The 10,882-nt window shown below is 44.9% G+C and overlaps 1 long non-coding RNA gene across 2 annotated transcripts in view; it reads left to right on the top strand.

Annotated features, from left to right (window-relative positions):
- The first annotated feature begins 4,163 nt into the window (after positions 1–4,163).
- The window catches only part of LOC122452424, a 7,885-nt gene continuing 1,166 nt past the window's right edge, over positions 4,164–10,882 (top strand). Inside the window, exons 1-3 of one of the 2 annotated variants that reach the window (XR_006272685.1) lie at positions 4,164–4,603; positions 5,010–5,579; positions 6,581–10,871. This is a non-coding gene — a long non-coding RNA (uncharacterized LOC122452424). Of the gene's footprint in view, positions 4,604–5,009; positions 5,580–6,580; positions 10,872–10,882 lie in introns of those variants that run through there. The other variant, XR_006272686.1, reaches the window with a different exon arrangement.

Genomic DNA, 10,882 nt, shown 5'->3' on the forward strand with positions numbered 1-10,882 from the left:
TAAAGAACTACAGGATGACCTGGAACAAAGGCGCAGACAGCTCCAGGAAAACCCCTTCTGGACCGGACTCAATGGTTTACTCCCATACCTCTTGCCCTTTCTAGGCCCTATACTCCTGCTGGTTATGAGCCTCACCATAGGCCCCTGCTCCTCCAATTTGTTTCTCGCAGGGTCCAAGAAATAGCGCAGGCCGCGACCGGATGGGCCATGATACTAACAGCTTACACTCAACTCAATCAAGAAGACATAGACCCACCTCACAATCCTACATAAGCTGACCTTTCGTCCCGACCGGCCCTGACCCCCACGGCGCCCCCCGTTCAGCAGGAAGTAGCCAGAAGACGAATGTCGCCCCTTGTCCTATACCAAAAAGGCCAGGATGAAAGGTCACGCTGACCGCAGGCGGGAAAGCGCCAGCCGGACTGACAGAAAAGCCCCCGCCGAAAAGTCCCAGGGACAGACATCCACCAATCAACAGCCTGTTGCCAGGCAGACTGACAGGGACAGACATCCACCAATCAACAGCCTGTTGCCAGGCAGACTGATGGATGCGAAGGCTCCAAGACTCCGGCCAATCAAAAAACCGACACGGGACCTAGAAGTCCAATCAGCACCCTGGTCTCGCCACTTCTGTATCCGCCGGGGTATATAGGTGTCGCCCCACCCTCCCCGCAGATTGCAGACTCCCGCTTTTCCCTTGCTGGCGCGTGGGAGCTCAGCCCGGGAGCAATTGCCCAATAAAAGCTTTTTGATACTCTGGCGCTCTCTTTGTCTTGTCGCAGCGTTCTTACATGTACTGTCTTGTAAATGCCACTTGTGTATAAATACTTGCATAGAGATTTATATACACAATTTCTCTAAAGGTTATTGAGGTAATGTGGTATTTTTAAGAATTCATGTGGGTAATTTAAAAACGTTTTACTGCTTTGAAGCCACAAAAAGACAAATGAGACTTTAAAACTGATTTTAACCATAAATGAACAAGATTTGCTCCTTTAAAAAATATGTACGCCAATAAAATTTTGAGCCAGAAGTCTTCCAAGTATATTTTTGAAAGTAGACATTATACTTTAGAGCAGTTTTAGGTTTACAATAATATTTCATAGAATGTACAGAAAGTTTTGTGAAATGAAAAGATCTGCCATTTCAATAAAGAAGAAATGTTGCAGCCACCAATGATTTCTGGCCTCCAAATGTGAATGAGGGCTCCCAAACCTCCAATCCAGCAGATGTCGTCACTCCCCAGGGAGATTGCTGAGGAGCTGGAGGAATGCAAGAAGCAGCCATCTGCCATATCTGCCACCCCTTAAGGTGAAGGAGGAAACAGGATTTGACCCCAGAGAGCTGAGGTGCTTATGGTGAGCCCAGAGGCTTCCCTTTCCCATACATACAATGCTAAATTCCTTAACTTTGAAGAAGAAAATTTAAAACTTAATATCCAGCTAGAAATAACTTCATGCCTATTCTGCTTCTGTAATTCAGCTTGCTCCTTGCAGTCACTAACTTACATAGTTTCTGGTCGACACCCACCCGCTTCCCCGCCCCGCAACCCCCCCGCCCCCCCGCGGGGGAATAGAAATTTACAACAATGCTAGGAGCTGAAATTTACCTCACCGCCCCTTATCCTACTTTTGCAATTACCCAGCCCCTGTAATCCTGCCTAACCCTTGTTTGTGTAAAGGTCATGCACCCACCACCCACCCGACGCCCCACTCTGTGTCCTAACGGCTGTTCCCGCTTGTAGGAAACCATTTGTTTAGCTTATTAACAGTCAGCACTGCTCACTAAAGTCTGATGTCATGCACTGCCTATAAAAATTTTGTAACCCCTTTGTTCAAGGTGCAGAGCTGGAAGTGTTAACTCCTCTGGGCCCTCCAGCGTAATAAACCTGAGTTCTCCTGGGTGTGGTGCTTGGGTACTGGAAGGTCCGACTTCTGCAACGACTTGATACCTGATTTTTGTTTTTTTAACCTCACAATAATCTTAGATGTTCAGACTGCCTGCTCTCTCTGTTACAAACTTGTATATAACCTCTCGGTGCCCACGCCCCACCCTCCCCCAACAGGTTTCTCAGAGCTACTGAAACTATGTATCCCAGGCTTCTTATTTTACTCATGGACTGTAGCCCGCCAGGCTCCTCTGTCCTTTGAATTCTCTAGGCGAGGATACTGGAGTGGGTTGCCATTTCCTTCTCCGGGGTATCTTCCTAACCCAGGGATCAAACCCAGTTCTCCCACATTGCAGGAGGATTCTTTACTGTCTGAGCCATCATGGAAGCGCAGGGTTGGGTCATAAGTATTCCCACCAAATAAAACAATTCTCTACTTTCAGGTGGTGACTAATATTTTAGTTGACAGTTTCCATCTAATTCCTGGAACTCAGGTGAGTGGGGACAGGACGCTGTGGGTTGGGAAAAGGTCTTGGAAGAGCATGTCATATGACAAAAAATGCACAACCTCAGGCATGAGAAATATGTGTTATTTGGTTACTTTACAGAAGATTAGAACTGTTCAGAAGTTTCAGGGGGAGCCAGAGTTCCTAAGGTCATTTGCTGAAAAAACATTCAGAAAACATCAAAAGATTACTGCCTATGATTAAAATGATACATTTCAAATTAATGATTTTCACACATTTAAAAAATTATTTTTTCATTTTTTTACTTTTTTTTTTTTTTACTTATTTTGTCTGTACTGATTCTTCCTTGCTGAGCACAGCCTTTCTCTTGTCTGGCAAGCAGGTGCTTCTCTCTGGTTGAAGTGTGTTGGCTTATTTTGATCGCTTCTATCATTGCAAAACATGGGCTCCAGGACGTGTGGGCTTCAGTAGTCATGGCTCACAAGCTCTGGCTGAGTGCTTAGTAGTTGTGGAACGTATGTTTAGTTCCTCCACAGCATGTGGGATCTTTCCAGACCAAGGATCCAGCTTATGTCCCCTGCACTGGCAGGTGGTTTCTTAGCCACTGGACCACCAGGGAAGTTCCTTTTCATGCTTTTTTATGTATGGAAAGAGGCAAGAGTCTGGGCTTATTGAAGTCATCCATATGATATGCATCTTAACCTCCACAGGACACCATCTACTTTTCTCCTCCTTGAATTCCCCTCAGAGCACAATGTCTAGGGGGGAGGGAGGCAGCAGTGGATAATGGCCTTTTGGCTGCAAGAACCTTTGTTTACTGAAGTGGCAACTGAAATATTTGTCCCCGAGGAAAAGCTTAGGAGAAGACCACAAGTGAAACTGAGAGAGAATGTCTATTGAGTCCCCTCTTGGTGAACCTGTTCACTGGGTTACAGAAGTGAAGCAGGGAAAACATTCTTTGTTTGACCAAAATTTTTGTAGGCTCATGGACCTTCTCCTAGAATTATCTGAGAGCTTCCTTGTAAAAATCAGTTTTCTAAGAATTCTAAGTCAGTTCAGCAAGAAATCCCACTCTTGTTATCTGATCACTCCAGGAATCTGATCAGAATTCCTCGCTGCCCACTATTAATATCTGGTCCAGATGGGCTGCACTCAGCAAAACATCTATTAGGTTGGTTCAGCCAATATCCTTTGCAGACCTGATGTCTCCTCTTATTGGAGATTCCTTAAAAAACTGGAAATAGAACTGCTATATGACCCTGCAATCCCACTCCTGAGCATACACACTGAGGAAGCCACATTTGAAAGAGACATGTGCACCCCAATGTTCATCGCAGCACTGTTTCAACCAGATTGAAGGCAGGAAGAGAAGGCGATGACAGAGAATGAGATGGTTGGATGGCATCACCGACTTGATGGACATGAGTTTGAGCAAGCTTCGGGAGTTGGTGATGGACAGAGGAGATAAGCATGCTGCAATCCATGCGGTCACAAAGAGTCAGACAGACTGAGCGACTGAACTGAACTGGAGGGGGCCTGGCCAACCAAGCCCCAGGCTTAACAACATTCCAAGTTTTACAAGACAAAACAAACAGCATCAACAGGAAACCAGACTTACAGCTTGATGATGATTCCATCCTGGGATTATAAACAGAAACCTTGAACTGCAATTTTGATGTCTCACCTACGGAGTTAATACTCTGCCTGTGACCTTTTCCCTTTTGGGACTCCAGATGTGCTGTGACAGGGGACTTCCCAGCGCTGATTAAGTCTGGATGTTGGTCAAAACCCAATTTGGTAATGTATGTTCTGCTGTTTCTATTTCTCTTTTCTTTTAATGTTAGTATATTGAAAGTAAGCTAGATAACTCTCTAATAAATATTTGTATTATTTATTTGTATATAATGAGTGGTTTATTGTGTTAACAAATTCTTTGAACATGAGACGAGAGTGAAAATTTTGGCAACACACAGAGCCCATCCAGACTCCTGGACCTGGTGGGAAGAAGCCTGCTGAGGGGTGAGGCCTAAGCCATTTCTGCTTTGGAGTTTCTACTCACAGAGCTCTTCTCACTCCTCTTTACGAAAGCCTTCGATAGGAGATGCATTGAGACCCTGAAAGTCATGGTGCAAGCCTGGCCCTTTGTACACCTGCCTCTGGGGAACCTGATGGACATGCCACATGTGGGGTCTCTACAGGCTGTACTGGAAGCACTTGAAGGCCTGCCTTCCCAGAAGGTTCACTCCAGGTGAGTCTTATGTGAGTAATCTGGTAGAATCCTGGGTGTCCTGGAGGAGACAGCTGGGGTGAGGGAATGTGGTTGGGAAATGATGGACCACTGGGATCTGAGGAAGGCAGTGAAGAAGCCTAGAGGCCTTGGATCACTAAGAGAAATATCTTCTGGAAGCCAAAAGAACATTCCCTACCTTATCCTAGTCCTGCTTAGAATTGCTAGAAGTGGAGAATCAGAAAGGAGAAGAGGGGAAAGGGAGATGGAGGAAAGGGAGTCAGAGAGGGAAGAGGACAAGGCAGCCCGTGAAGCCAGGAATCTGAAGTTACAGCAGAGGAGGGCAGCGTGTAGCCAGATTCTATGCTGTAGCTTCTTTCTGGGTGGATTTTAATGCATCCCCACCAATCTTCTTTTTCCCTAATAGGAGGTACAAACTACGGGTGCTAGATTTGTGGGACATTGCCCTAACTTCTGGAGCATGTGGTCTGGAGCCAGCACTTCCAGGTGCGCAAGTCAAGAAGAGCACCAGTGGCTGAGTCCAAGTCGATGGCAAAGCAGCACGTGGCTCCACTGAGGATTTTCATAGACCTTTCCCTGAACAAAAGGACTCTGGACAACTTCCTCACCTACCTTCTCAGGTGGGTGGAGCAGAGAAAAGCTTCCATACACCTGTGCTGTAAGAAGCTGAAGATCTTTGCAATGCCATGGAAAATATCACTAAGGTCCTGAATATGATGCAGCTGGACTGTATCCAGGAGGTGAGTGTGAATTGCAGCTGGCATCTGCTCACCCTGGCCATGTTTGCTTCTTTCCTGGGCCAGGTGAGTCATTTACAGAGGTTCCATCTCTTCCCCATCCACATGTCTGTCTGTGAGAAGCAGGAGCAGTATCACTTTGTCCAAATCACCTCTCAGTTCCTGAGGCTGGGCCACCTCCAGGATCTCCATCTTGAGTCTCCCTCCTTCCTTGAAGGCTGCCTGGACCAGTTGCTCAGGTGAGAGTGGACCACTGGCTGGGTAGCACTAACATAACCTTAGAGTATCAAAGGCCCTGTCTCCTGAAGTGTGGTGCCCCGTGACCACACAAATCAAGGTTGAGGGCTATCCTGGTATAGTAGCTCTTGAAAGGGACACCCTGCTAGAGAAGTATAGATTATTTGACTGAAATGTTTGGATTTGGCACTAGAAGGTTGATAACTTTTTCCTTCAGTAGAGGTGTCTATGTCAAATGACTTAAAACATAGAAAATACAAGGACTTTTACGTGTGGGAAACACATCAGATCAGAGCATTTCTGAGGAAAACCCTGTGATCACGAGGTTTGTCACCACAGTGAGGATGTCTTAATTGATCTCCCTGTAAAAGACTGACTTGTGCTATAGACTAGGTAATTAATATAAGGGAAAACCATGATTCAGGAGATGATGTTAATTGAGCTGAGAGAAAAGGGTAGTAGAAAGTGATAGAAAATTTGTAGAGGATGCAGGGATGTAAGTGAGACCCTCGAGACTGGCATCACATTTGATGTGGGATCATGTAAGTTGCTTCTTTATACACATCTCCCTAGAACCTCACCTGTCCAGAGATGTAGGCATCTAGAGCCAACAGTGGACTGAAGGAAGCCTTAGCCAAAATGATTTTTCTTCCCATCACACAGCAGTAAAAATTAGGGATGTCCACACTTGATTGAAGCTGTGTCAGCCTCTCCTCTGAACACATTCTAGTGCAATGCATTATATTCATTCATCCTCCTAAGGAAGTGGAGTCATGTTGTACACTGCTTGATAGATGAGGGAGAAAACTTTCAAGGTTCTGTGAATTGACTCAGTTATATAGTGAAGGTGACAGGACTGAGCCTAGAATGAGACTGGGCAATCTGTTTTGACCTTCATCAGTTGGTCAGACTTAACATTTGCCCTGAACAAACCGTTTGTCTAATCACCTGTAGCCAGCTGGCACCCAGTTTCCAAGAACTAATTGTTTGGTTTCTCCCCAAGTGCCTAAGACGACCTTGGAAAAACCTCTCAATAACTAACTGCCAGCTAACAGAATCAGACTTGACCCATCTGTCCCAGCACCCGAACATCTCTCAGCTAAAAGACCTGGATCTGGGTGGTGTCTGGCTGGTCAACTTTAATCCAGAGCTCCTCCAAGTTTTGTTGGAGAAAGTTGCAGCCACCCTCCAGGAACTGTACTTAGATGAATGTGGGAACAGGGACTCTCAGTTTGAGGCCAACCTGCCTGCCCTGAGCCGCTGCTCACATCTCAAGTCCTTCAACCTAAGTAGGACCTCCTGTCCACGGCCATCATGGAGAAGCTGCTGCAACACACCAGTGTGCTGCCCTGTTTAAGGCAAGAATGGTCCCCTGCCCCTCAGGAGAGTTACAGCCCTGAGGGTGTTCCTCTGGAAGGCAGACTTGCCCAGGTTTGGACTCCACTGATGGAGATTATGAGGAACTTAGTCCAGCCCAAGACCATCAGGATTTTCCTAAGTCCCTGTCCATACCATAGTGATGACATATACGATCATGTGGAGCCCGTTATATACAGCTTTATTAACCCTGCCTAGGTGGTTGCCTCTATCCAAACCTTTCTCTGGGCACTTGGAAACTGGCTTCTAGGATCTGGGGATTTCTTAACCTGAAAACACACCTATGGCTTCAGACATTAGTTTAATGTAATGTGAAAAGGAAAGGTGATGGGAGATTCAGGATTGCAGAGAGAAATATAGACTCGGAGAGGCGATGGGACTTTCTGGGGCATGTATTTACAGCATCAGAAAAATGAATCTAATTTTTTAGAGTAAACTTGGGATGTTCATGTGGCATCATCCCTGGGTGGATGATTGTAAAGAAATAGCCAGAAATAAAGAAAACTGGTATGTATGGACTGGTGCCCTTCCTGATAGACCTGTTTTCTCTGTTCCATCTCAGAAATCTTCAGTTACTGATGAAAGAAAGTGCACTGAATTGTCTATGCTCTTCAAACCCCACTATTCCCACCAGTTCTCTATTCTGTCTGAGACATCTTTTGCCTCCTTACTTACTTCTGTGATGGCTCAGTGGGTTAACTGCACACAACAAGGAAAACATACTCCTTCACCATGAACCATTGGCATGAAGACTCTTGACAGGGTCCTCACAGCTGATTCAGGCCGTGAACCTGGACATGAGCAGTTCTCATTGTTCTCCCAGTGATTCCACATAGGTCTCAGTTTCTCCTTCTGTGCTGTGACATGGCTTCACTTCACAAGTCAAGACTCTCAGTTCTGGAAGGCATCATCCATATGCAGATTAGCCAGAACCCCTTATCCTTACAACCCATGCCTGTCATGAGTGTGCAGTTGTGACCAGTAAAGACATCCATTTCCTTTTGTCTTAATACTGAAATCATACAGGTGCATCACTTGGTTTTAGTATTTCTAAGTCACATTAAGACATTGCATCCTTTTGTATGTTAGGTTGTGTCATTGAGAGATGTACATTATTCCCATAACACCTACTATCTCTACATAAAACCTACTGTTTTATCATCCACATATTAGCCCATATAAAAAAAACTCCCTCTATTTACACCTTATAACTCATAGTCAACTCTCCCTACCTTCAGTTCCACATCCTGAGATTTAAGCACCTGTAGGTGGGGTAGTGCTACATTTACTATAAAACAATGTCCACGAGTAAGAGGATCTGAGCAGTTCCATGTCATGTTGGTCAAGAGTGATCTGTATATGTACATATGTATCAGAAGGGATTATTGTGGGAATGGGTTCAAAGGGGCTACAGAGATGGAGAAGTCCCATGGTCTGCTCTCTGTAAGCGAGAGAACCAGGAAATCCAGTTTTATAACTCAGATCAGTACTCAGGGCTGAAAATGGGGGAAGCTGGTGATATAACTCCAAGTGTGAGGCTAAACTCTTGTGGACCAGGGGACCACTCATGTAAGCCACAGAGTCTCAAGTCTCAAGAGCCAGAAGCTGCTATGTTCATGTGGAAGAAAAGAAAGAGGGAGAAAAGATAGTATCTTGTTCCATTCAGACCCCCAGGCATTGCATGAAGCCCCATCACATTGGTGAGGGCAGATCCCTTCACACAGTTGATGGATTCAAATGATAATCTTTCCCAGAATCACCATCTCAGAAATGCCCAGAATCAATATCTCATAAAATTAACTAGCACAGTGTCTGTAAACAAGGGCACCCAAATGAAGGCTCCTTGCTGAGGATTCAAGGGCTGGTATTGTTGGTCTGGGGATGGAGAGGAAGCAACAGGTACAGCTTCTATAAAATGGAGGTAATGATGCACACAGGCATACGGGGATCCTGTAGGATCAATGAGATGATGCACACTGAGGCCTTTGCACCAGGTTTGGCATAGAGGAGGAGGTTCAATGAATGAGTTGTTTCCTTCTTTTCCCGTGATAGCAGACACCCCTAGGATTCTTCATTCTTCAAGATTACCCTTTATTCCTTCAACAGAAAGGAAAGAAAAAGGACTTAGAATTTATATGAGGCCATGAATAAATCATGGGCTTCCCAGTGGCACTAATGGTAAAGAACCTACCTGCCAATGCAGGAGACCTAAGACAAGTGTGATCCCTCGGTCAGGAAGATCCTCTGGAGGAGGGCATGGCAACCCACTGCAGTATTCTTCCCTGGAGAATCCCATGGACAGAGGAGCCTGGGGGGCTACAGGTAACATGCATGTGTTTGTGTGAATAGAATGTTTCAAGTCCTTTGAAGGATACCAAGGAGTGAAACTGCTGGCTTGTAGGATAACAGTATGTATTAAAAATATTTTTTTCTCAGCAATCTCCCCAGTTAGGCAGACATTGTCCCACAAAGGGTAGGAACAGTGTCTCTATCACCCTGTGGGCCCATAACTGACCACAGATCCTGACAAGGCAGTAAGTGATTATAAATGCATGGTCCATGGAAAAATTTATCATTAGTTTATAGTCAAATATTATTTTTCATTATAAAGTCAATGTGGGGGAAATCAACACTATATTATCAGCTGATAATAATATAAAAATACAGGATATAGAAGAAATAACACTTGACTTGTGGTCAATATATATTTTCATGTAAATTACCTATGACCTGAAATAATGAATGAATGTTATAGTCATAGGGAATTTTATGTTAAGAGTGGATTACTTTATAAAGTCAGTCATATCACCTGTATTTTACTTTAACCTAGTATATACAGCACCGACTTCTTACTGTGTGCTGTGTGATTTTTCAAGAAAAAAAAATCATGAGCCCATAAATACCTTCCACCTTCCTGTACATTCTTTCTATCCCTTTCATGTGTGTCTGAGTTAGTTCAGGCCATTATAACAATACTGTGGACTGAGGGGCTTAAACAAACAAAATTTACATCTTCCAATTCTGGAGGTTGAAAGACTGAGATCAGAGAGGCAGTGAGGTTGGGTTGTGGAGGGAACAAGCTTCCTAGTTTCCTCACTTGGTGTGGGGAGGGGAGCTCAAGTCTCTTCATTTGGCTCTATGGGCACTAAATGGCTCAAGGATTGCCAGCTCCATGACCTCATCCAAACCTAGTTATCTCCTAAGGAAACTCCAATTCCCATCACCCTGGGGTTTGAGGCTTCAAGGTATGACTTTTTGGGGTGTGAGGGAGGGTGTATGAGAGAAGGAGTAGGAGATGGGGAATAAACATTCAATTCATAGTAACACATCACCATAAAGAGAGGACAAGACCCCAGTGGACAAATCAGCATTCCAGTGGTCATCCTCCGCTCTATGTTTTCACCACCTCTACACCCAAGCTGCCTGCAAACAGCCAAGGCTGTGGTGCCCCTGTGTCTGTCCACCTATGTGTGTCCAACACAAATGCTCTAACCAAGCCAGGATGCAGGTTGTGCTCTCTCCCTGCTCTCCATTCCTGTTCCTTTGTCCATTGACAAAATCATCTCCCTGCAACCATTGCAGAGATATAGAGGCTATGACTCAAATCGTGGAAATCTTACCAAGTATCTCCTCTTTGTTCCAAGTCCCATGTGATCTGCCTGAGCCTCCCTGCCCAGCATCAGTGACCTTCACCTGTTCCCAAGTTGGCCACACACTTCATTACATCCGTATTTGCACAGTCCACCCAGTGCTCCAACAAAATCCCCTCAACTAAAAACATTGTTTAATCAATATTTATTCAAGTTCCTGACCTTCTCCCAGGAATGTCCGAGGGTTTTTGTGTAAAATCCACTTTGAATAAGAATTGTTCAGCAAGAAATCACACTCTTTTTTCTTTTTTTTTTATTAGTTGGAGGCTAATTACTTC

This window comes from Cervus canadensis, chromosome 13, assembly GCF_019320065.1.
Source record: "Cervus canadensis isolate Bull #8, Minnesota chromosome 13, ASM1932006v1, whole genome shotgun sequence".
Classification (NCBI taxonomy): Eukaryota; Metazoa; Chordata; class Mammalia; order Artiodactyla; family Cervidae; genus Cervus; species Cervus canadensis.